General features: G+C 40.2%; 1 protein-coding gene across 2 annotated transcripts in view; it reads right to left on the bottom strand.

Annotated features, from left to right (window-relative positions):
* Window positions 1–322: 322 nt before the first annotated feature.
* The window catches only part of CDK14 (cyclin dependent kinase 14), a 546,012-nt gene continuing 523,521 nt past the window's right edge, over window positions 323–22,813 (bottom strand). For both annotated transcript variants that reach the window (XM_034667605.1, XM_034667609.1), the window contains one exon: window positions 323–3,788. The gene's annotated coding sequence lies outside the window, so the exon portion shown is untranslated. The remainder of the gene's footprint in view (window positions 3,789–22,813) is intronic.

Below are 22,813 nucleotides of genomic sequence, written 5' to 3'. Positions count from 1 at the left end.
AAGTATATCAAAAAGGGGAGGGCTTGGGACGCCTGGCTGGCTCAGTGGGTAGAGCATACAACTCTTGTTCTCGGGGTTGTACGTTCTAGGCCCATGTTGGGAGTAGGGATTACTTAAAAAATAAAATCTTTAAAAAAAGGGGGGGGTAGCAGACTCCTGGAACATTCCTGCTAACTCATTTCTTCCCCCAGACTCCCAAGAGTCTTACCTGTTTGCTTTCTTATTTAACTCTAAAAATGACTATGTCTAAGAGTTTTTAAGACAATGTTTGTTTGACACTATATGGTGTTATATGGTACCAAGAAGATGTAGCAAGAAAATGTACAGAGATTCTGCTATACTTTATTCCATATCATGTTACAAGAAAACAACAGTGACAGCTGACAAACCATTACACCTTTCATAATACAGACAAATTACACTTGGTAACAAATATGCAACGTATTATTCCATTCTCCTTACTATGTTTCATTTTGGAGTATAATAGTTTTCTGAATGATGCTAACACATTTCTTAGGTACCGACCCTCTGCTAGAAAGTACACATCTCAGTGTATCATACAAAAAAACCGCAAAAAAACACAAAAAACAAAAACAACAAAAAAAGAAAACAAGAAAAAGAAAAGAAAAATTAAAAAAAATCCACTCCCAAGTAGAGAATGTAGATTTTGTATGTGCCTCTAAGAAATGCTGCTGTAGGAAGGGGAGTGAAAATAGGACATTGCTTATTTTACTTGAGACTTTTGTTGTTGTTGTTTTGGTATATGAGAAAATTGCAAGGCAGTAACATATGTGGTTTCTTCTGCCTACAAGCCAGTAAGAGAGATAGAAGTTATGTGCAATTATGCAGCATATTCCTATGTATCGGGGGCAGAGAATAATCTATCCCAGTATGTACAGCCTAAACATCCTCTTATTGTAACAAAGATTACAAAACCAGTAAGTACTATTCACAGATGAGTATCTTATATAGACACATAACCTAGGGTATTAATTACACTCGTTGTCATGTACACACTGAGGGAAAGATACCAAGACGTCTTGCTTTCTCTTCAAACCTAGAGGCTCCCCTGGAAACTTTTCTTACTACTCTTGGGAGGTAGAAATAGCTTCTCACCCATTTATCAGTGGATGGAAAGCCACCTCCGCCTTTTGTCCCGTCTTGTTTTCGTTTTTCCCTTGAGCACTGCAAAACATTTTTTTGTGTCTTATGTATCCTGCATCTTTAAGTCAACCAAACTGTTCCTTAAGAAAAGGGAAATGTACCAAATTTTCTTCAGAATACTGTGTGTGCACTGATGTTGCATTGATACCATCACCATGCTAATGAATTCCTAATATTCCAGCTGTATGAATTCAGGCTAGTCCTTCATATAAAAATAATCTCACAAAACATTCCAGTGCTTCCTCAATAGAATAATAAATCTGCTAATGAACACATTCTGTAACGATTTTCACAGCTGCCCTCCGTGGGAGGGGGCGGAGAGAGAGGAGGTGGAAGGATGGGTTGCCAATAGGAGAGGAGAGGGGAGAGAGACGAACCAAACTTTGGATTTCCTGTATTGGTGACAAGAATAGGGAGCTACAAACCTCCTAAATGAGACCTTCTGAGACACGTCTGTGTAAAACACAGATTTCCTTCCACATTGAGTAGCATTATGTTTCCTTCCCCGAGAGAAGCTGCCTATGACAGGGACATAGATCCCTGAATGACGCCAACATTCCTAATCGAAGTCTCTTAATATTAAATATTTTCAAATGTTCAACTTAGAAAGCTTATTAAATAGCAAGATTTAATCATCAGCTGCTCTTGGTTTAAAGCTAGTAAAATACAAAAGTTATGCCTCTCCCCCAAATAAATAATTCAAAACCAATCACAGGCAAGGCTTTCTTGATGGCATGTAACATTTTCTCTCCATATTTATGTTAAGGAACCTTAATTTAAGCACACATTAAAATACCGCTAAAGATTTCCAATGGGTTGGAATGTCCGAGAGAAGAATGGGAAAGACTTCTAGGTAGCAAACAGTAAACATTCTAGCCTTGGGTAACTTTTTCTCTCTTTAAAATCAATTAGTAAATAATTCTTTGCTTTGCACCTAGAAGCTTTCAATGAGTGCTACTTCTGAATATGATGGATTGTGACACTGACATATTTATTCATGTCCCACTCCAGGGAAGGGTACCCTTCTAATGCTTAGAAGTTCTGGGTCCAATTTCCTAGGAATACTGGCTTTGACTATAGAGAAGCTTTTCCCTCCTGTGACTCTCAGGGAATGCCGTTGTCGAACTGGGTCATAATTCCTAGTCTTGATCCTAAAAAAGTGCAATGCATTTCAAGTTCTCAGTCTCTCCTTTCTGACCAAGAGGAAAATGTAAAACAACGTACGTGGAAGGTATTTCCATAGGAATTGGTGTTCTGAGGGGCTAGGTTTCATGCTTTAGATGAAGTTCCCTAACTGCCCCTTTGGCCTCAGTATTATTTGGGGTTGTGCAGCGAGGCCGGCCCCACTGGGAGAAGGCCTGCATTAGGCAGCTTGCCCTACCCATCAAAGCACCGTGTGTGCCCAGTCCACTTTTCCCTCCTTGTCACATACGTGCCTTCATCCTTTGAGATCCCTCATTTTCTTAATAAGGGAAGCTGGGCCTTTCTTTTTCCCTTGCCATCTTGAAAGCAAGACTCTTGCACTGTTTCTACAACCTGCGTTCGGACAGTTTTTCCAGGACACCAGTTAAAGTTAAGGTCCCCAATGATGTCTTCCGATCAGCTTGGAATGTTTTAAAAAGTGTTAATTTAAAGGTGCTTTGGTATAATTGAGCACATTTTTAACTCTGGATAACTTTGTAATTTGCTTTTCTAAATGTTAACTAGCCAAGATGGCTTTCGGGGCTCATCCAGCAGATACAATTCTTTTGAACCCAAGTTTTAAGCATTCTGTTCCTCATTCTTTTCTCCTCCATTTACAAATGCTCCTGAAGCATAACAGAGTGGATGGAAAATATAAGATGTTGACAAGACCCAGAAAACATGTAAAAAGTCACCTCAATTTCCAGAGGTTGAAAAGTAAGCAATTTATCCCTGTCTTTGTTCTTAATGCTTGATATTTGTTTCTTTACTTCCAACCTACTTGGAAAACAGTCATGCTATGTGGCTTGAAAATGCTAAGCAGATTCCGATATCCTATATACATGTGCAGTTATTTCCAAGAAAAAAACCACATTTGCAAATGTCCTCAAAAGGTAAGCGACAAGAGGGGCCCCACAGCCAGGGACCAAGTTGTCAAGTCAGCCTGAGAACAGGGGTTGGCTTTAGCTAAAAAATTTCCTTCCTAGTGGTTGCAAAATGTGCACTGCTGTCAAAGAAAACACACATTGTTTTATGCCACTATGTGGCTTTCAAGTACAGACATTACTGAAGAAGTGTGAACACCAAATGTGTTGTCTTAATGTATTTAAGACATGGCTGGTGAAAGCATAAAAACCTTTACAGAGACGCTGTGCTGCAGAGGGAAATCAAACAAAATCAAACACAAAAGACTGAAAAGAATACATGCCATGTATCAGTAAGCAAAGCTTAATCTTCACATAGTTCTTGGAAATCACAAGGTATCCAAATGCGTGCAAGGTTTTAAATAAATTGCTGAGAAAACAAGGTCTTGCCAGCTTCAATTTTCTTGTAAGTGAAATCCACCACAGGGAGGGGAAGGAAACTGATCCGTGATTCCCTTCGTATTATTGGCCACTTCATTAATGTTTTTTTTTTCTTCCCAGAATGATGACAACTTAATCCTGGAAGGAGGAAAAGAGAAAATTGCTATATGTAAACAAAACAAAACAAAACAAAAAAACCAAAAAACAAAAAAAACAAAAAAAACCTTACATCATTCATTTTTTCTAAATTACATGAGACATCAAAATTGGTGAGGCCAAAAGTGAGTCTATCCATTTTCTCGGCAGCCACCCGGAGCACACGTATCAGAGGCAGAGTGGTCTCCTTCACCAAAACAGTTCTCATGATATGATAAACAAATGTTCTGACTCCATTTTCTCCCCTTAAAATAATTTAACTCCGTGCATTTAAATGGTCTAACCTCTTCTTGGATTATTTAGAGAAAAAGAAATTCAGCAAATTCCCTTCCCCACATCATTAGTAGTAATACTGGTCTTAATTAAGTGCCTGTAGCATCATACAGACCATTAAAAGGACATATCCTCGTGTTCATTTTTATGGACATGAAATAGAAAAATGGATCACATATATGCTTTTAAAAAAACCCAGCTGTATATAATTCCTTGGTTGCCTATTATCAGACCTAGTTTCAGCAGAATGAAAATTGGCCAGCATGACCTGAATTGTCAGCTCCTTCCCAACATCCTGCATACGCTTGTGCATTTCCAGTGCCGCCTGCTTAAACTTGGTAACTACTTCCATGTGAGTGGTTCAAGAAGAAAGAATGTTCACTCTCTTCCTCTCCACATTTCTTTTTGGTCCTAAAGCATTTTTCACTGAGTCCCTAGGATGGGAAAGTAATGTCTTGCCAGGAAGGATGAAAAGAAACACTCCTTCGGTCAAGTCACACAGCCCAGACTCCAGCTCCACTGAGTCCCAGAATCAACTCCTCATTTCCATTTAAAGCTCAAGGTCACTGAGGCCTAGTTAGGCCTGCTTGTCCCCATCTACAGTACTATACTGTCATCTTCCCAAGCAGAGAAGGAACCTTGGCCTTTTGCTGAGACACAGCTGTCCCATTGCTGGTCACACAGGGTGTTGTGCCAAGAACTTCACTGCCTGCATGGTGCTACCTTGACCAAGAAAGCAACAAGTTCCAGCCTTACTGTTAAGAACAGCATCCTCCCTACTCTTAACTCATTTCCTCTGCTTAATGGGATGATTTTTTTGAAGATTAACCTTCCATCCTTTCTTTTTTATTGAGGTGAAATTCATAGAACCTAAAATTAACCATTTTAAAGCATATTTTAGTGCCATTTAGTATATTCACAATGTTATCCAAACATCCCCTCTGTCTAGTTCCAAAACATTTTTGTTACCCCCAAAGAAGACCGTATATCCTTGAAGCAGTCACTCCCTTTCTCCTCTCGCCACAGCTCCCTGGCAACTACCAATCTGCCTTCTGTCTCTATGTATTTACCTATTCTGGATATTTCATACAAACAGAATCACACAGTATGTGTGACCTGTTGTGTCTGACTTCTTTCATTTAGCATAATGTTCATTCATGTTGTAGAAGGTATCAGTACTTCAACCATATTCCACTGTATGGATATACCACGTTTTGTTTATCCATTCATGAGTTGATGTATATCTGGATTGTTTTCACCTTTTTGCTATTACGAATAGTGCTGCTATGAACATTCATGTGCAAGTATTTAAATACCTGTTTTCAATTCTTTTGGGTAAATACCTAGGAGTGGAATTGTTGGGTCATATGGCAATTTTATGTCTGACTTTTGGAGAACTGGCAAACTATTTTCCACAGTGGCTGCACCATTACTACAGTGATATACAAAGGTTCCAACTTCTCCACAACACCCTTGCCACTATTTGTTATTTTCTGGTTTTAATTTTTTTGATTTTTTTTTTTTTTTTTGGATTATAGACATCCTAGTGGGGTGAACTGGTATTTCATTGTGGGTTTGATTTGCATTTACCTAATGATAAGTTAGGTTGAGCGCCTTTTCAGGTGCTTGTTGGCCATCTGTATATCTTCTTTGGAGAACTATGCATTCCAAGTCCTTTGCCCGTTTTTAAATTGGGTTGTTGGTCTTTTTGTTGTTGAGTTGTAGGACTTCTCATATATTCTGGATATCAGTCCCTTGATTTGCAAATATTTACTCCCATTTTGTGGACTGTCATTTCACTCTGTTGATAATATTCTTTAATGCACAAAAAAATTTAATTAGGGTGAAGTCCAATTTATTCATTTTTTTTCTTTTGTTGCTTATGGTTTTGGTGTCATATCTAAAAATCCATTGTCAAATTTAAGGTTATGAAGATTTATGTTTTCTTCTAAGAGTTTTATAGTTCTAATCCTTACATTTAGATCTTCAGTCCATTTTGAGTTAATTTTTGTATGTGGTATGAAACAGAGGTAACATTCCATTCTTAAGAGTTCTCTGTCCTCAGTGACTGAGACAAATGTAAACAAAAGCCCCAACCTTAAGTTTCCAGGAGAGCTCTGGGAGTGGAGAGAGAAGCCTAGGTGGAAGCCCTTTGTTATCACTAAGTCCAAACTCCTCAGATAGTATCTCAAATACTTGGTGCTTGCGGCTCACTTGGCCAGCCCTCACTCCTGCCAGGCTGCCCAGATACACCTTGCTCAAACCTCGACCACTTTCGCAAAAATAACTAGAGGAGACCAACCGCCTTAGCCCCCGTTCTTCCAGGGACATGAAGTAAATCCATCCTGTGCTCTACCTGTGACTTCTGCATAATCACGCACTCTGACTTCTGCACTGACGTCTTTCCTGAGGCCCATGGCATCAAAGACAGACAGCACTTGCCCCCACCACATTTCAAACACACCCGTCCACAGGCATCTTCAGCTAGTCCCCACGCCTGCTACCAAACTTGACATTTTTATTAAGCAGATGAAAAAAAATGCTCTTTCTCTTCCATGTTCCTGAAACATGGGATTTCAGCTCCTCCAGGAAGCCTGCCCACCCTGGACAAGCAGGAGAACTGTGGGTTTGTTCTGACATGTGCTCACCTAGGCATGGAGTTCCTATCACCACACAGAAATGACATACAGGTGACCCGTGAACAATATAGGGATTGGGGCACTGGCCCCTTGCACAGTTGAAAATTTGCATAGAACTTCTGACTCCCCCAAAACTTAACTACTAATTGCCTACCATTGACTGGAAGATTAACTGGTAGCATGAACAGCTGGTTAGCACATATTTTATATACGTATTCTGTACTGTATTCCTACAATACAGTCAGCTAGACCAAAGAAAACGTTATTAAGAAAATCATAAGAGAAAGTACATTTATAGTACTCTTCTTTATTTATCAAAAAAACCCAGCATGTAAGTACAGACGTGGGTCATTCAAACCCGTGTTGTTCAAGGGCCAACTGTAAGTCACTGCCTGGCTCACCTCCATTCTACCACTTTAATCCATAGAATGCAGACCTGCCCAGGCTGAACTGAACGAGTGACTTCAAATGTCCCTCCCGTGCAGGGACATTTCCTGTGAGGGAGCAAGTAAGGAGGTAGGTGGCATCATTATGTTCCTGATGAAGCTTGGTTTTCTTGACTATTGTGCCCCTAGAGCAGAGCCGAGCCCCTCTTCAGATACTCAGGAAACCACTGCTGAATGAATAAGAAAGGAGAAGGTGGAATCTGGAAATTCGGGAGTGGAGTATATTTTTAGAACTAGGGTTCCCTCATGGCACCTGGATGGAGGGCAAATGCTATGCCTGTGCTCTTGCTGAAAGAGCACAGCGCTGGGGACAGAGCCAGCCATCCACAGATAGACCATCAGCCAAGAAAGGCGGGTAGAATTAGCACCTTCCTGTGGGCCAAGTTTGTTTTTTTTTTTAACCTCATGACATTCTATTTGAATGATGTTATCTTCAGGGTATCTGATTTGATGTAATAATGATGTTGTCACCATAATCTGTGGCATGTTACTATCCTGTTGGGTTAATTTAAACTTTTTTTTTTAGCCATTGATGGTGTTTGTCTTTGCCTTTGTCCTGATTCTTTAAGTGTCATGTCTAGAGTAGCATGTCCCTAACCCAAGGCATAAGCAGAATTGGATAATAAAGGATAATGCATAATAATAGTAATTGGATAATAAATGGTGAACACAGTGATTATGGATAAGTCCTTACTTAGGTTTGGGCTCAGACATTTAATGGAAGGAGCCAGGAATAAAAAAGAAGGGAGGTGCCAATGAGAGGTAGAGCCTCTTTCCCATCTACGTGAGATGACTCTATGGCCCAAACTGTGCCAGGTACCCTGCCTAACACTGTTCATCAGCAGCACGGGATGCCCCTTCTCCCTCCTTGGGCAGCAGCAGCATTAGTTTCAATTTTCAAGGACTATATAAAAGGTAGGTCAATTTACTGCTAGAAAAATTCTTTAAGATCTAAATGTAATCATATGTTTGATGTGTGGGGAGGTGGGTGAGGAGTGAGGGTACAACATTCCCAGGGAAGCAAAATATAATAGCAATGTATATCCTTCCCTTCCATTTAACTGATTATTAAAATAGACCACATATACAATACAAATGAACAGTGAATATGACCATAAGCTCAAGTGCACCTCAACTCATAGGTATATATATCATCAGATTAATGGATGCCATTTTTATTTTGTTTTCTGCTTTTACAGTGTTCCATCCCTAGAAATGAATGTTTTATACAAGAAATTGGCTTTTATTGATAAAATCCTTATTCAGAAGTTATCTACATAGAGCTTCTCAGCTATAAATATTAATTAATTGGATCGCTGGTACCCATAATGCAACTTTGTTCTGACCCATGTGCCCTCTGAACTAGATATTTTTTGGATTCAATTTTCTTAAAACCAACTGTCAGCATCATGTGATGGAGGAGATGAAAAATGAAAATGAGCAGTCCCGCTGTGCAGGTGGGTGACCTGTGGGAGAGAGTCTGCCTGGTAGGATTTTTACACGAACCATCAGACACAGACCAATTGATTAGATCATCTCATACCCGCCACCAACTAGGCTCAAGAGACTAATTAGAGAGAGTACTGCCTGCGCAGGCACCCCATTGACACCTAATTTGCTCAGCCAAAGCCTTTGGGGAAAATGTATTATCTCTGCAGCTGCACTTCATGCATTTCTGATTTGAGGCATAAGCAAGGAGTGCTTCATCACTCTTTTGAGCAAACTGAATGTAGAAGCCCTTAAGTGCTAAATGCAAGCAAACAGACCCAAATTAAAACGGGCCAGGCTCTTTCTAATTCCCTCTGTGCTCCCCATTAAATCTCTGTGTGTACATACACACACACAGCCCTACGTGCACATGTGCAGTTTACACGCTGGCGGGACCATACAGCTGAGGACCTCAGCTCAGGGTGCTGCCAGTGCGATCAGATGGCCTTCTTTCACTAGCCTATTTACCCACTCTAAGGTTTTGCGTTTGTTTTATTGTTTTATTTTTTCCCCTGCTGCATTGCCTCTCTGCAAAGTATTCTTTTTTTTTTTTCCAACAGGAAGACTCTGGCCCATTTTTCTTCCCCTCTAAGCCTCACTGGAAAGAAGTGATTATTTTGGTTCCAAATTAAAACAACTGTAGGTTTTCCCTTCATCGTCTAAATTGTGAACAGGATATTCACCAGGATGTATGTGAGGCTGTAGGGTAATCCGCTCATTTCTGTTTGAGAAACTCTTTGTTAAGATGCCTAACAGAGAGGGAAGAATTATTAAAATCTGACAGAGAGAAAGCTGCCTCACAATAGCAAAGACAGTATAAGAATTATAAAATAATGAAGTTATCTTCGAGAAAAACAATGGATAGCATTTGACCAAGTTTAGCTTTTATCTGTTTCCTATCTAAAATAAAACCAATTCCAATCTTCTTTTCAGATGTAGAATCCAAACCACTGGTAAATAAGGAGTCAGTTAAAGGCAGATATGTAATTAATGATGTGCTTTAAAGAAAAGGGGGAATAAAAATTAAACATTCAGTCAATAAGGAAAAGTTAGGTTACCTTTGTGCCAAATCTAGTGGCTGTGGGGAAAGAATTTCCATCGTGCTGGAATAAAAGAAAAAAAAAAAAAACAGGACCTGCAATGGTGGTGTTCTAGAGTGGACTTACTGATTTTATGCCTTTCTAGTCACACATTAGATGGATCATTTTACCCACATGTTCTGGTAAATTAGAATTCTGCTTTGTAATTTTCACATTTATCCTATTCTTAAGAATTCAGTGAAGATATTTTTGGATCATTTTAGCTGTCTGCTTTTAAACCAGAATTCAAAATTGGCCTAAATTGGCAAAGTCAAAGGATTCCGATGGCCATCAGAGTGAACAGCTTTCTCAAGGTATATGGAAAGTGGCTTGAGGAGAGATGTTTGAGAACAGTTAGAAAATCAGGGCCTTAACTAACAAATATAACGGTCTATAGAATTTATTCTGGTTTTGTGGAGAACAAAGTCCAGAAAGCTTTCCCTCCCCAAGTACCATATTAATAAGATTTCACATGGAAAATATCCAGGAAAAAAAAAAAAAACTAGCCGGCAGTGCCACTTTGAATTTGATATTGCTTAAAATACTAAGAAAAATAATGAAATTAATCTTTTGTATTTAATTCATCTTCAAGCAGCATTCACTACTTATAGAAAATTAACTCCAGAAATATGCTTGCTAAACCCTAAAGTAACTAAGCAAGTACAGATCTCTCAGAAGTAAAAATACGAATAAATACAAGTACAAACATATATGGCATACACACTCATTTGTTTATCTAGAACACATATACTCAGATTTTATACTGTAGATTTTATATAAATATTGGACTCAAAATGATAAGTTTTAATCTTTATACTGATTTCAAAAAATCCGGGGACAGCTTAATTTCTTCATTTTGTTAAAGTGAGTTATGTTATGATTTGGCTAGAAATATAGGTTTTCTTTCAGAACATCTGAAATCAGTGTTTTCCAGCTATTCTGACATTACATTGAAGCTTCTTGAAGGAAGTAGAAAACTAGACAAACCTACTTCTGTAACTTATTTCTGACTTATGATAATCATGTTTCTTCCTCACTGCCCCCCAACTCCCCAGAAGAGAACACATCTTTGAGACCAGCAAGAGAATATTAATTAAAAGGAATGCAGGGATAGACAGGCTTTGTCTTAAGCTTAACAGAAGGTCCATCATTCAAAATAGCTCGAATCCTTTAAGTTGAAAGCCGTTTGGTAACATCCATATGGATGCACAATCCACTAATTGCAGTGACTTTGCACATTTTAAGCTTCATGCCAAAGTGGAGATTTTAATTAAAATTTTTTCGGCAAAGCTGTAAGTCTAACATTTCAAAACAAAGCATTTCTCACACAAGGAAACGGACTTAACATATCATTTCAATCATCATCATTATCAGTGAACATTTCTTGAAATCCTCATTAAAGACCAGGCATTGTATGATGTATAATTAGTGGTAATTGAAAAGAACGCTGTATTTTCTTGGTGTGACTGTTTATTAAATCAGATTTATGTAAAAGACTAGTCACATTTTAGACCCATGTGGATGGCAATTCTGAGAGTATGTCCTGTCTTGGTGAAGGCCAAGAGAAGTGCAGAGAGACAAGGAAAGTACTGATCTAGGTCTTCTAAGAACATCCAAGACACAGGCCATTTTTTTACATACACACACAGAGAATATGTACATAAAATATATATATAATCATATACGCACACACACACAAACATATACTGTGAGGTTTGAAATAGCTCATTGAAATAGTTTCAATGACACAGTTAAGAATAGCAAAGCCTTTACCAAATGTGGCTTATTCTTTTCAAGGATTTTATATTTGAAGCTTTATTTGCTCAGCATACCTTTATAACTGACTGGCTGCCAAGTGGGATCAGTTAATTAAACAGGATTCTGACTCTTTAACCTTCCTTATATATTACAGTCCTACTAAACTATATTTAAATAAACCAAATACAAAGCTATGTAACCTAGCAGTGTGTGAATTTTTTACAACTTAAAACGAACACACACAAATATCATAAAACCACTTCTAAGTATTTAGCAGTCAGAGAAACACGAGGGCTCATGTCTGACTTTAATTAAAAGATCTGAGAGGAGATCTGAGACTTCCTTTTGGGTGGATTTTTTTTCTTTCAAATTAAAACTTGTCTAGTATTATCGTCCAAAGTGTTGAAGCAGAAGTTTCCACGCTAAGGGTTTTGAATTCAATATAATATCATCACCTACAATGTCATTCTGTCTCGTGAACCCTCATATTGCAGAAATCTGCAACGCTAAAACACAAATTTCTGTAGTGGAAATGAGATTACAGATAGCTGGTACATAAAGAAGATGTCAGCATAAACCAGAAGACAGGTTGGTTCATGAGAGAGACGTAAATCTATTGTGGAAGTTTTGAGCCACCAAGTCACGAGGGCCATATGCAAGAGACATAAAGACAGCTGCGTGTGAGTTGAAGAGGTGTATAGTACTGTATGTGCTGTCTGTTTGCCTACGTGCTCCTCTTGCCTTGGTTTGGCCACATGCTCTGTCTTGGAATTCACTATTTCTTGTTCACTTCTCCCAGACCTTAGCACATTTTGCTCTGTCATCCAAAATTCTACATCCTCAACCCCTTCATCAATCTTCTTTCACCTGCAAGCTATGCTAGTATTTTTATTACTGTTTTTACTGCTTTCGTGAGTGCTATGTGCTCTAGACTGAATGTTTGTATGCCCTCCACATTCCTATGTTGAAACCTAATCCCCAGTGTGATGGTATTACCAGATGGAGTCTTTGGGAGGTGACTAGATCACGAGGGTGGAACTCACGTGAATGGGATTAGTGCCCTTACTAAAGAGACCCCAGAGAGCTCTTTCACTCCTTCATCATGTAAAGACACAGAAAGAAGAGGAAGAGGGTCCTCATCAGACATGAATCTGCCGGTGCCTTGCTCTTGGACTTCCGGCCTCCAGAACTCTGAGAAATAGATTTCTGTTGTTTATAAAGCCACCATTCTGTGGTATTCTGTTATAGCGGCCTGAATAGACTGAAACATGGTGCCAAGGTGACTACATTTTGAGCCATCTGCCTCTTACTCTCTTTTTTCCCCATAAGCCATAGAATTTTTACAGGGGTATTCTGCTGAACACAGGGAGGAAAATGGAAATCATATTCTAGCAGAAACATCTATTCTTGGCGTGGCCCATTCTGATACACAGAATGACACATTCCTTACCATGGCACATTTTTTTCCCCAAGAGGGTCCAACAAGGCCATACTGGGGGATGTGGACACTGGACAGCCAGCTCACCTCCCACCAACTCCTTCCCATGTAGCAGCCCCACCATGTGAAAGTGCCAAAGAACAACTTTCCAACAAAGACCAAGGACAAATCACTAAGTGCTAAGTCACGGAAACTATCTACAAGTACACGGAAACTATCTACAAGTAAAGTTACTGGATACCCATCTCCACAAAATTACATTTAAAGTATTTTGATACTGGTTATACTGCTATAGCAAGTTACTGTATCTTTTTTTAAAAAAGAATTTATTTTTAAATAATCTCCGCCCTAATGTGGGGCTTGAACTCACAACCCCAAGATCAAGCGTTGCATGCTTTGCCGACTGAGCCAGCCAGGTGCCCCGTAAGCTACTATATCTAATAGCCAAGATGAGTTCTGAGGGAGATGAGTTATGGAACATATGTCCTGAAAAGTAAATACTAGCATTTTGTGCTCAGGTAGCATTTTCTCTCATTCAAAGTATATTTCCACCTATTTGCTCATTAAATGCAAGTGCCTAACAAAAATAGAACCACGATGGTAAGAAAAAAAACAGATTTTATAAAATGGAGGTTTTTTTGTTTGTTTGTTTGTTTGTTTGTTTAAGTTCTACTCCTTGAGTCACTGGTTCAATGTCTTCCGGCATAGTGGCAGCAGGAGGTCTGTTCCAGGTTTAAATACCCAGTAGAGGAACCACAACCTCTCTAGGAACTAGGGGGACCAACTGTCCCGGTTTGCCAGGACTGAGGGGGTTTCCAGGATGGACAACTCTCAGTTTTAAAACTGGGGCAAATCAGAATGAGTTCGTCACCCTCATAGAGACAACAGGGTTGACAAGTTGGTACTTCCAACTTTGTTTTAACAGAGCCAGCGAGCTTGGCACTTTACTACACGAACTAAGACATGCTGGCGCTCTAGTCTCAAAATGCGTGTCACCAAGTGTTGCAAATGCTAAACCCTGAGAGTGGTAAAGATTTGTTGAAAAGAGGGTGGGATCGGAACCTGCCCTCCTCTCAGCCGCCGAGGGATTTTTTCACCTCTCCCTGACTCTGCGTTTTAGACCTTCCTCTGTAAGTTTTTTTTTTTTTTTTTATTGAAGCCTTGGTCGATCCCATTCTGCTCTAATGAGGTTGTTGAATTCAAGACCATTGGCTTATTCTTCACCACAATTCTCAGCTGCACTTTCAATAAATCCATCTATTTAAATTCACACATGCCTGTGTGGGGTGGCACAGAGGAGGTGGCTAGGGCTGCCACTCTCACAGGACGATAAGTGCAAGTGTCGCCTGACTCTCTGCTGCAGGGGACACCCCTTCCCTGCCCTCATGTCGATCACCATGCGCCAGAAAGATGCTTTAGGTACTCATTAAATAGTGTTCATGTGTGTCTTTATATTTGCTTATGCATTTACACAGAAAAGGAAAAACAAATGTGTGCTAACTCCTAGCTTTACTGCTCTGCTGTCTTTTCTAACTCAAACATGATTTACTGTTTTTGATTAGCACATGACCTCAGACAGACTTTCAAATTGCAGCGTTTGGAGATCTGAAATACTGTCAAATCTTTTAAAGAGCAACTGCAATAAATTAGAAAACATCATCACTACGCTCCTGCCTTGATTCACTGTGGTGGCACGTCGTGGATGAGGAGGTTTGGCTCATTAAAAACGTGAGGCTGTAATGTCTGATGAATAAGACACTCACATCAACACAACTGGTTTCCTCCTGGTATAAAACAATGAAAGTGCCAACAGCTCAGTGGTTTAGCGGCAGAGCAAAGAGCAGCGCCTGCAGGCTGGGGTCAATCTCTCCCTTCCACTGGCAGCAGAGCTGGAGAATGCAGTGACATGAGCCAGCGCACACCAGGCTCATGGGATTAAGTGATGCTTCGAGCTTTTTTAGTGTCCACTTGCCACAGACTGAAACAAAAGCACCAATAGAGTTAAGGGAGTTGAGCTCTTATTGTGGGAGGCAATGTAATACCTTTCTGCCTTGCCCCCAAACCAGAATCCCACACACAATGCGGTTAAGTCAGGAATGTGACATCTTCTCTTCCACACCTGTAAGCCGGAGCACATCCCAGAAAGATCTTATTTCCTCTTCACACAAACGCTAAAGAACAAAGTCATGCCTTGTCTGGGTTATGCTGTTTGTTTTCCAGTCTGCTGGCATTAAAATTGTACCCTAAGCACCTATCACGTCTCATGATGCTCTGTTAAGTCCTTTCAAAAGTTCTGACTTTGAACACTGGGGGCCATTTGGAAGGAAAAAACAAAACCAAACCAAACCAGATATAGTGACTTAGTTGCTTCATGTTATCATGGGGGGAAATCACTCCAGTTCCATTTTAAACATAGTAATTAAATCGAATGTACATTGTAGGAAGTATACAAATGTGGGGAAAAAACAAACCCAGCCTCATCAGCTTCAATAAGCTGTTTTGGTTTTGTTCCTTTTGCAATTCTTCCATTCGGCGGCTCTGCGTGAGATGTCATACACAATGAGCTGGGGCCTGAGATGCTAAAACGGAAAAGCTCTTTTGTTTTCTAATTACTGACCTCCCGAGTTTTAGTGCTAGAGTTTATATAAGCAATTATATAGCACCAGAGTTCTCATAATCAATTATTGAGTACCTTAGTCCAAGCAGGATGTAAAACTGCTCATGCGTGGATTAAGTCAAGTTAAATCTTGTCTCTCTCAGTACTTTCTTATTTTTTAAAAAGATTTATTTATTTGAGAGATAGAGAGCAAGAGCACATTGGGGGAAGGGGAGAGGAAAGGGTGGGGAAGAGAGAGAGAGAGAGAGAGAGAGTCTGGAACAGATTTCAAGCTGAGCTCAGAGCCTGATGTGGGGCTCAATCTCATGACCCTGAGATCAGGATCTGAGCTGAAACCAAGAGTCAGATGCTTAACGGACTGTGCCACCCCGGCGCCCCACTAGGTACTTAGGAAAAATTCTAATGGGTTGATTTTAGGCACAAGGTAGAGGGTAATTACTAGGAATAAAGGTGTGAAATGAAGCAAAGAAATAATTTAGAGAGACTAGAAAACAATAGCAACAAGAGTTTTTCTGTTAAAAAAAGTATGTAATCATGGTCACTGGAGGGCTATCCTTCTTTTCTTTTCTTTTCTTTTTTTTTTAAAGATTTTATTTATTTATCTGACAGTGAGAAAGACAGCCAGTGAGAGAGAGAACACAGCAGGGGTACCAGGAGAGGAAGAAGCAGGCTCCCAGCAGAGGAGCCCGATGCGGGGCTCGATCCCAGGACCCCAGGATCACACCCTGGGCCCAAGGCAGACGCTTAATGACTGAACCACCCAGGCGTCCCTGGAGGGCTATCTTTCTAAGCACTACACATATATCACAGTAATCACCCCCTTTTTTTTGAGAGAGAGAGAGAGGTGGGGGAGGGGCAGAGAGAGAATCTTAAACAAGCTCCATGACCGGCATGGCACCCTCACAACCCTGAGATCATGACCTGAGCCGAAATCAAGAGTTAGACGCCCAACCAACTGAGCCACCCAGGTGCCCCATGGACTGTGATAATTCTTTTCTTTTTTTTTAAAGATTTTATTTATTTATTTATTTGACACAGAGAGAGAGAGAGATAGCCAGTGAGAGAGGGAACACAAGCAGGGGGAGTGGGAGAGGAAGAGTCAGGCTCCCAGCAGAGCATGGAGCCTGGTGTGGGGCTTGATCCTAGTACCCTGGAATCACGCCCTGAGCCAAAGGCAGACGCTTAACGACTGAGCCACCCAGGTGCCCCTAGACTGTGATAATTCTTAAAACTTTCTGAGTCACTGCCAAACTTGAGAACCAGATGAACACCAAGAATTCTCTCCAGAAAACTACATCTCTATAGCTACATGGAGGTTTTTTCATTACAGTCTAAGTTGGTTCCATTAATAGGTCCAGGGACCCCAGGTCAAGGACCTCATGATTAGAGTGTCAAAATATTGAATCATCAAGGAGCATTTCCACCATCCAGCCATAATTTTAGAGTATATTGCAGAGGAAATACCTTCTGTGAAAGTTAAATACTTGAAGGTAATTTCTTTTGAGCAAGTGGCACAGTCTAGGGAGACTTCTGTTAAGGGGGAAAGGCTTACATAATTCCTTACACCTTCCCTTGATGATAAAAATACAACCAACCAAACACAAATAAAACAAACTAAAAAATCTCATTCAGTGTATGTGTCCTGTTTCCTTCAAGAAAGGTGGAACCTGGACCGTTCTACCTGATGAAGGTAACTGCCAGCAAGAAAAGCATAAATGGGAGCCGTGGATCCCTACACAGGGAGCTAAATAGGGAGTTAAAAGACGATCTTCGGAGTATGAGGAGCTGAGTCAAAGACTCTCTTCCCCACATATAATCCTTCATTCTTCCCTCCCTTTTCTTCTCTACTAAAGTCATTATCAATGATGCACCAAAATTAGTGCAGGATAACAGATAAATGGAAACTAACTCCATTGTACCCATTAATACTAATTATACTCAATGCCATTGATTATCACTTTGTTTCATATGCTATATTTATCATTTTAGTATTGTGAAAATAAAATTATTGAGAGCCTCTCATAGCTTTGCCAGTGTGAACTCTGATTTTTCCTTTTAAGGTAAAAAGTAATATCAGCTAAGAATCTGCAATTGTTCCTAATATGGCACCTACATTTTCCCTCTCAGAGGGGGTTGCAGACAACTGGCCTGAGAAGCTAGAGAGGATTTATTGTGCCTCCGGTCCCCACCTGCAAAAGGCAGGCATTTTATACTTTACGGTTAAGAGAGCTGAAGCTGTTAGAGAAATACTTCATATTCCTATTCTCTGGACAAAGTTTGTTTCTCTTACCAATAATAGTGTTTGTTCTTATCATCAGAAGACCAACTCATGGTCTTCTGTTTCTGCTCTTCACAGACTGATCTGGCTTCTGTGGTCTTACCCTGGTTCTGTCATTTCAGAGTGTGGCGGAATGGAACTTGGTCTGGAAGCTCGGCATACTGATGACTCTTGCTCACTTTCATCTTCTTGATTAAACTCTCTCTCCACTTGTACCCTGCTCATCCTAGGCACGTGAATTACTTGTTCCTTCCTTGCTAGGAGACAAGGAAGGCTTATGGTTTATGGCATAAACTGTGACCTGGCATGGTAGCACTGAAAGCCCAAACACTGCAAATCCTCAGGACCCAGTTAAGGAAGGAAAGGAAAAGGAAAATGTGGAGTCAGGGATGACTCTTATTCCACTCTGCACAAGGTTACCATGGCAACCACACCTAACTGTCCCTCTACCTTGCTCATCCCTAGGATCTGCTTGCCGGTTTGGGTGTTCAAGGGCATTTGCACAGAACCACTTCAGGGGGCGCCTGGGTGGCTCAGTCGTTAAGCGTCTGCCTTCAGCTCAGGGCGTGATCCCAGAGCCCTGGGATCGAGCCCCCCATCAGGCTCCTCTGCTGGGAGCCTTCTTCCTCTCCCACTCTCCCTGCCTGTGTTCCCTCTCTCGCTGGCTGTCTCTCTCTCTGCCAAACAAATAAATACAATCTTTAAGAAAAAAAAAAAAAAAAAAAACCACTTCAGTTCCGTGATCCACATAATTTTACTTTTATAAAACTTAATTGTATACCATTTCTTTCCCTGAGTAGTAATAAAGAAGGGACTATGAGTTTCAAAATCAAATATATACATTTTTATGTACGTTTTTGATACAGTTTTGCACCTCATCAGGTGCAACAAGGCCATTCCTCATTTCCCCTCCTTGAAGCTTTGCATTTCCTTGTTCTTTATTCTCCCTCCCCTCAACACATTCCTGCACACACCATTTGAATGTCAATTGGTGATATTCTTGAAGGAATACTCCTAAGAGAAATTCTAAACATAAAGAGATGGGATCCTAAGCATCTTGCAAACTCAGAACTCTTCTACAACTAAGGTGAAGCAGAGCAAACGTAAGGAAAAATCAGGTTCGGCATAATGAAATCTCAACTTTTTTCATTTGATATGTCTTTCATTTAAATAATAGGGAGGCTCACTTTCCTGACTTTTAAGCAACAAGAAAACAGGATGTTCTTTAGAGGTTCTGAGGGAATAGAGGGATAGAAAACCTTGCTATGACTGTTTTAGTGGCTTGTGAAGCCTGGCGGCCATGGTGTATGGTGCCGACCCTGGGTTGGTAGGTGATCTCTACAATAAAGAAGCGCGAGGAGCTGGACAAAGGCCAAAAGCAAGAACACAATGCCAACAGTGAGACCAGACAGCAGAAGCACTACCAGGAGCTGAGCACAAAGGTGGAGTCAAAAGGCTCTGAAACCATCTGCATGGGGCAGACATACCACATCTGATGATGAGCAGAGGGGGCTGAGGGGGAGTTCGCTCAGGCTGCAGTTTGCAACCCTCTTCAGACCCAGAAGCACAGGGCTTGATCTCTAGTTGCACATGAGACCCAGTGCATTTCACTCTGTCACCACCTCTTCCCTCACTTTCTTTCCTTATTGGAGTCCTTGACCTGTGTTCCTTTGCATGCCTGACACACAAGGCTCTCATTTTTTTTTGTCCTCACACTTGTTTTCCTCCCTTGGAAATCTTTCTTGAATATTTCTGGGATCAAAGGAAATAACAGGAATGACTTTTCACCCTTCCCAAGAAAGGCTTTACCTTATCTCTAATGTTTGCTAACATTTCTGTGGCTGTCATTAGTATGTTTTTTTTTTTTAAGATTTTATTTATTTATTCGACAGAGATAGAGACAGCCAGCGAGAGAGGGAACACAAGCAGGGGGAGTGGGAGAGGAAGAAGCAGGCTCATAGCGGAGGAGCCTGATGTGGGGCTATCCCATAACGCCGGGATCACGCCCTGAGCCGAAGGCAGACGCTTAACCGCTGTGCCACCCAGGCGCCCCGTCATTAGTATGTTAATCACTACTTTCCAGCTCTCTGTCTTCTGTACCCCCAGTGGAATGCTCTCCCTATCTCCCCTGGAAGTTAGGCATGGCCACTCAGCCTGCTCAGACCAATGAAATGTGCACATCCACATGGCTACTTCAAGGGCCAGTGTTCATCCTGTCACGTCTCTTCTCCCTGCCAAGGTGACTGAGGAAGGACACGTGGAGATGTAGCCTCTGTTAGCCTGTGTCTCTTAGCAGAGCCCCCAGGGACTCATATTGGACATACAGTGTGAGCAAGAAATAAACGTGTTATGGTAAGCCATAGCAAAACCTAGCCCATTCCGAAAGATACACGCCTATCGGGTCTAGTTTGGGTCATAAGTCCTCAGACAAAAACTGCAACGTATCAACTCTTCAAAACAATCTTAGTGAGGTGGTTGGTTTCATCATTCTTTACTCCAGTAAGGAAAATGAAGGGTGGAGAATACACATAATTTACTTAAGGACTCATGACTAATAAGCGCCCAAGTTGGAACTTGTACCCAAATTTTACTACTCCAAGTCCCATACTCTTTCTACTTTATCGTGATGGCAGTTAGCTCTTAAATGATATGGATGGGAGAGAAGATTCACTTCTGAAAAGCAACAGAACAAAATTTGAGAAGGTAATGAGAAAAATACTACAAGCCATATAAGAAAATGCATGCTTTTATGTTAAAAAATGAATAATAGTACTGGGAACATCTGCCAAGACTTAGACTGTTTTATTTTTGCTTGTGTTTCTTCTTTCTGGTAAGAGAAAAGTTTCCGGGTATCCAGTGAAAAAAAATTGTGATTCTCATATGAATATCATTCTCAGGCTGGGTAAATTGAAGTTAATATAATTTGAATCTAAGTAAAATTCAAGTAATAGTATTTTCTGAAATCATAAGCATGAGAGATCATGTATGTCAAAAAGGATCTGGAAAGATACATACCAACTGTTAATGGTGGCTACCTCTGAGACGAGATCAAGATTTTCTGCAGGGTGGCAACTTTAAAGTTCTACTAGCTATGGTAATGTGTTATTTGTATACTTTTCAACGAGAATGTATTTATTAACTGTTTGTGTAATTAACACACCCACACAAAATGTGCTGAATAACTGCTGACCCCATAACTGTAGGTTGGAGAGATGGTCATATTTGGTAATTGCAATGAAAAACTAGACCTGTTTGGCATTTGGCTTAGTTGATCAGCACTGTTTAAAAGCTTTGCTAAATATCCTTATGTTTAAGAGAAAATTGTTGAGGAAAAAAAAAAGAAGTAAAATATGTTTCATGCTGAACACTGTATCCAAATTGAATTACTTTGTAATTTTTTTCTTTTGGTAATGATATCTATTCAAGGCATTAGTGATGGCCTGAAATGATGAAGGAAAAGAGAGATAAGATATCTAAACAGAAATAATCATAAACGTCAAATATTACTCAACTTCTTTAGCTACAAAGACATAAAACACATGTATGAAAAAAGAAAATCAAATAACTCCATACTTTAATGCACTTTGGTCATCACTAAATGAAAGATGAGCCCTTTAAATTTAACATGCTCTTATTATATCCTTTTGTTTCCAGAAAGGAAACTAGGTTTCAAACTCTAATCTCTAAAGCGATCAACAATTACACAACACAGGGGTGCCTGGGTGGCTCAGTTGTTAAGCATCTGCCTTTGGCTCAGGGCATAATCCCAGGGTCCTGGGATCGAGTCCCATGTCAGGCTCCTCTGCTGGGAGCCTGCTTCTTCCTCTCCCACTCCCCCTGCTTGTGTTCCCTCTCTCTCTGTCTCTCTGTCAAATAAATAAATAAAATCTTAAAAAAAAACCAACAATTACAACAACAAAATGATATTCTATTATTCCACAGTCATACCTTATTTTGAGATATGATACAATGCTGAAAATAAGGCAATGGAATTACGTCTTCATCCAACAACTAGTTTCTCTATAACCATGTTCTATGATGAGCACCAAGACTGAAGATTTGGATTTAGAAATTTTTATTTAAAACTTTAACTAGAGATTATGAATTTCTTACTCTAAACATGATAGTGGTATGTTTCCTATGTCTGTCTGCCTGTCTGTTTACCTACCTAATCTGTATCTTACCTAAATATCCACACATACACCTTGGTCCCAAGCTTCTAGCTCCTAGCTGGTGAACTGAGAATCTAGGGGGAAGTAACTGACAACTGCGTACAACTAGGGAATTCCACCAACATTGAGGACTCTGGTCTGGATATTACTTTCAGTTGCTTAGTTTGAGAGGAGATAAACACTAGTCTCTACTACTTCTGCTCAATTCCATTAAGAATTGATTAGCAATTCCATTTTGTTATACTGTTCACCACCAGTAATAAAGAGTATGAGTTTAAATACATGAGAAACATTTAAGTGACAATCCTGGAACATTACTGTCTTCATAAATATGTTTGGAAGAAGTTGCTGACTATCTATCTTAAGAGATTTCCACGTATTCCCTGTGACATTTGTCCTCACTAAAGTTTGGGTTTACTTTTTTATTTTTATTTTTAAAAAGAATTATTTATTTATTTTAGGGAAAGAGAGAGAGATAGAGAGTGAGTGCATGATTGGGCACAGGGGGAGAGGGAGAAGGAGGGAGAACCTTTAGCAGACTCCCTGCTGAGCAGAGAGCCCGATGCGGGGCTGGATCTCAGGACCATGAGATCATGACCTGAGCCAAGATCAAGAGTCAGATATTGAACTGACTGAGCTACCCACGTGCCCCTAAAGTTTGGGTTTAAAACTAACATTGAAGTAGCTGTTACTGATTCTCATGTATCTTAACTGCAATATGAAAAAACAGAGGGATGTCTTAATTGGGGCATATGGCAAAGAGCTTACCAGAGGAGTGCTTAACAGTATTTAAGTATATTTTCAAATAAAAATAGGGTA

The sequence above is a fragment of the Ailuropoda melanoleuca genome, chromosome 1 (assembly GCF_002007445.2).
Source record: "Ailuropoda melanoleuca isolate Jingjing chromosome 1, ASM200744v2, whole genome shotgun sequence".
Taxonomy (NCBI): Eukaryota; Metazoa; Chordata; class Mammalia; order Carnivora; family Ursidae; genus Ailuropoda; species Ailuropoda melanoleuca.
Note: the sequence above shows the minus strand (reverse complement) of the source record. Positions and strands in the feature narration are given on the sequence as shown.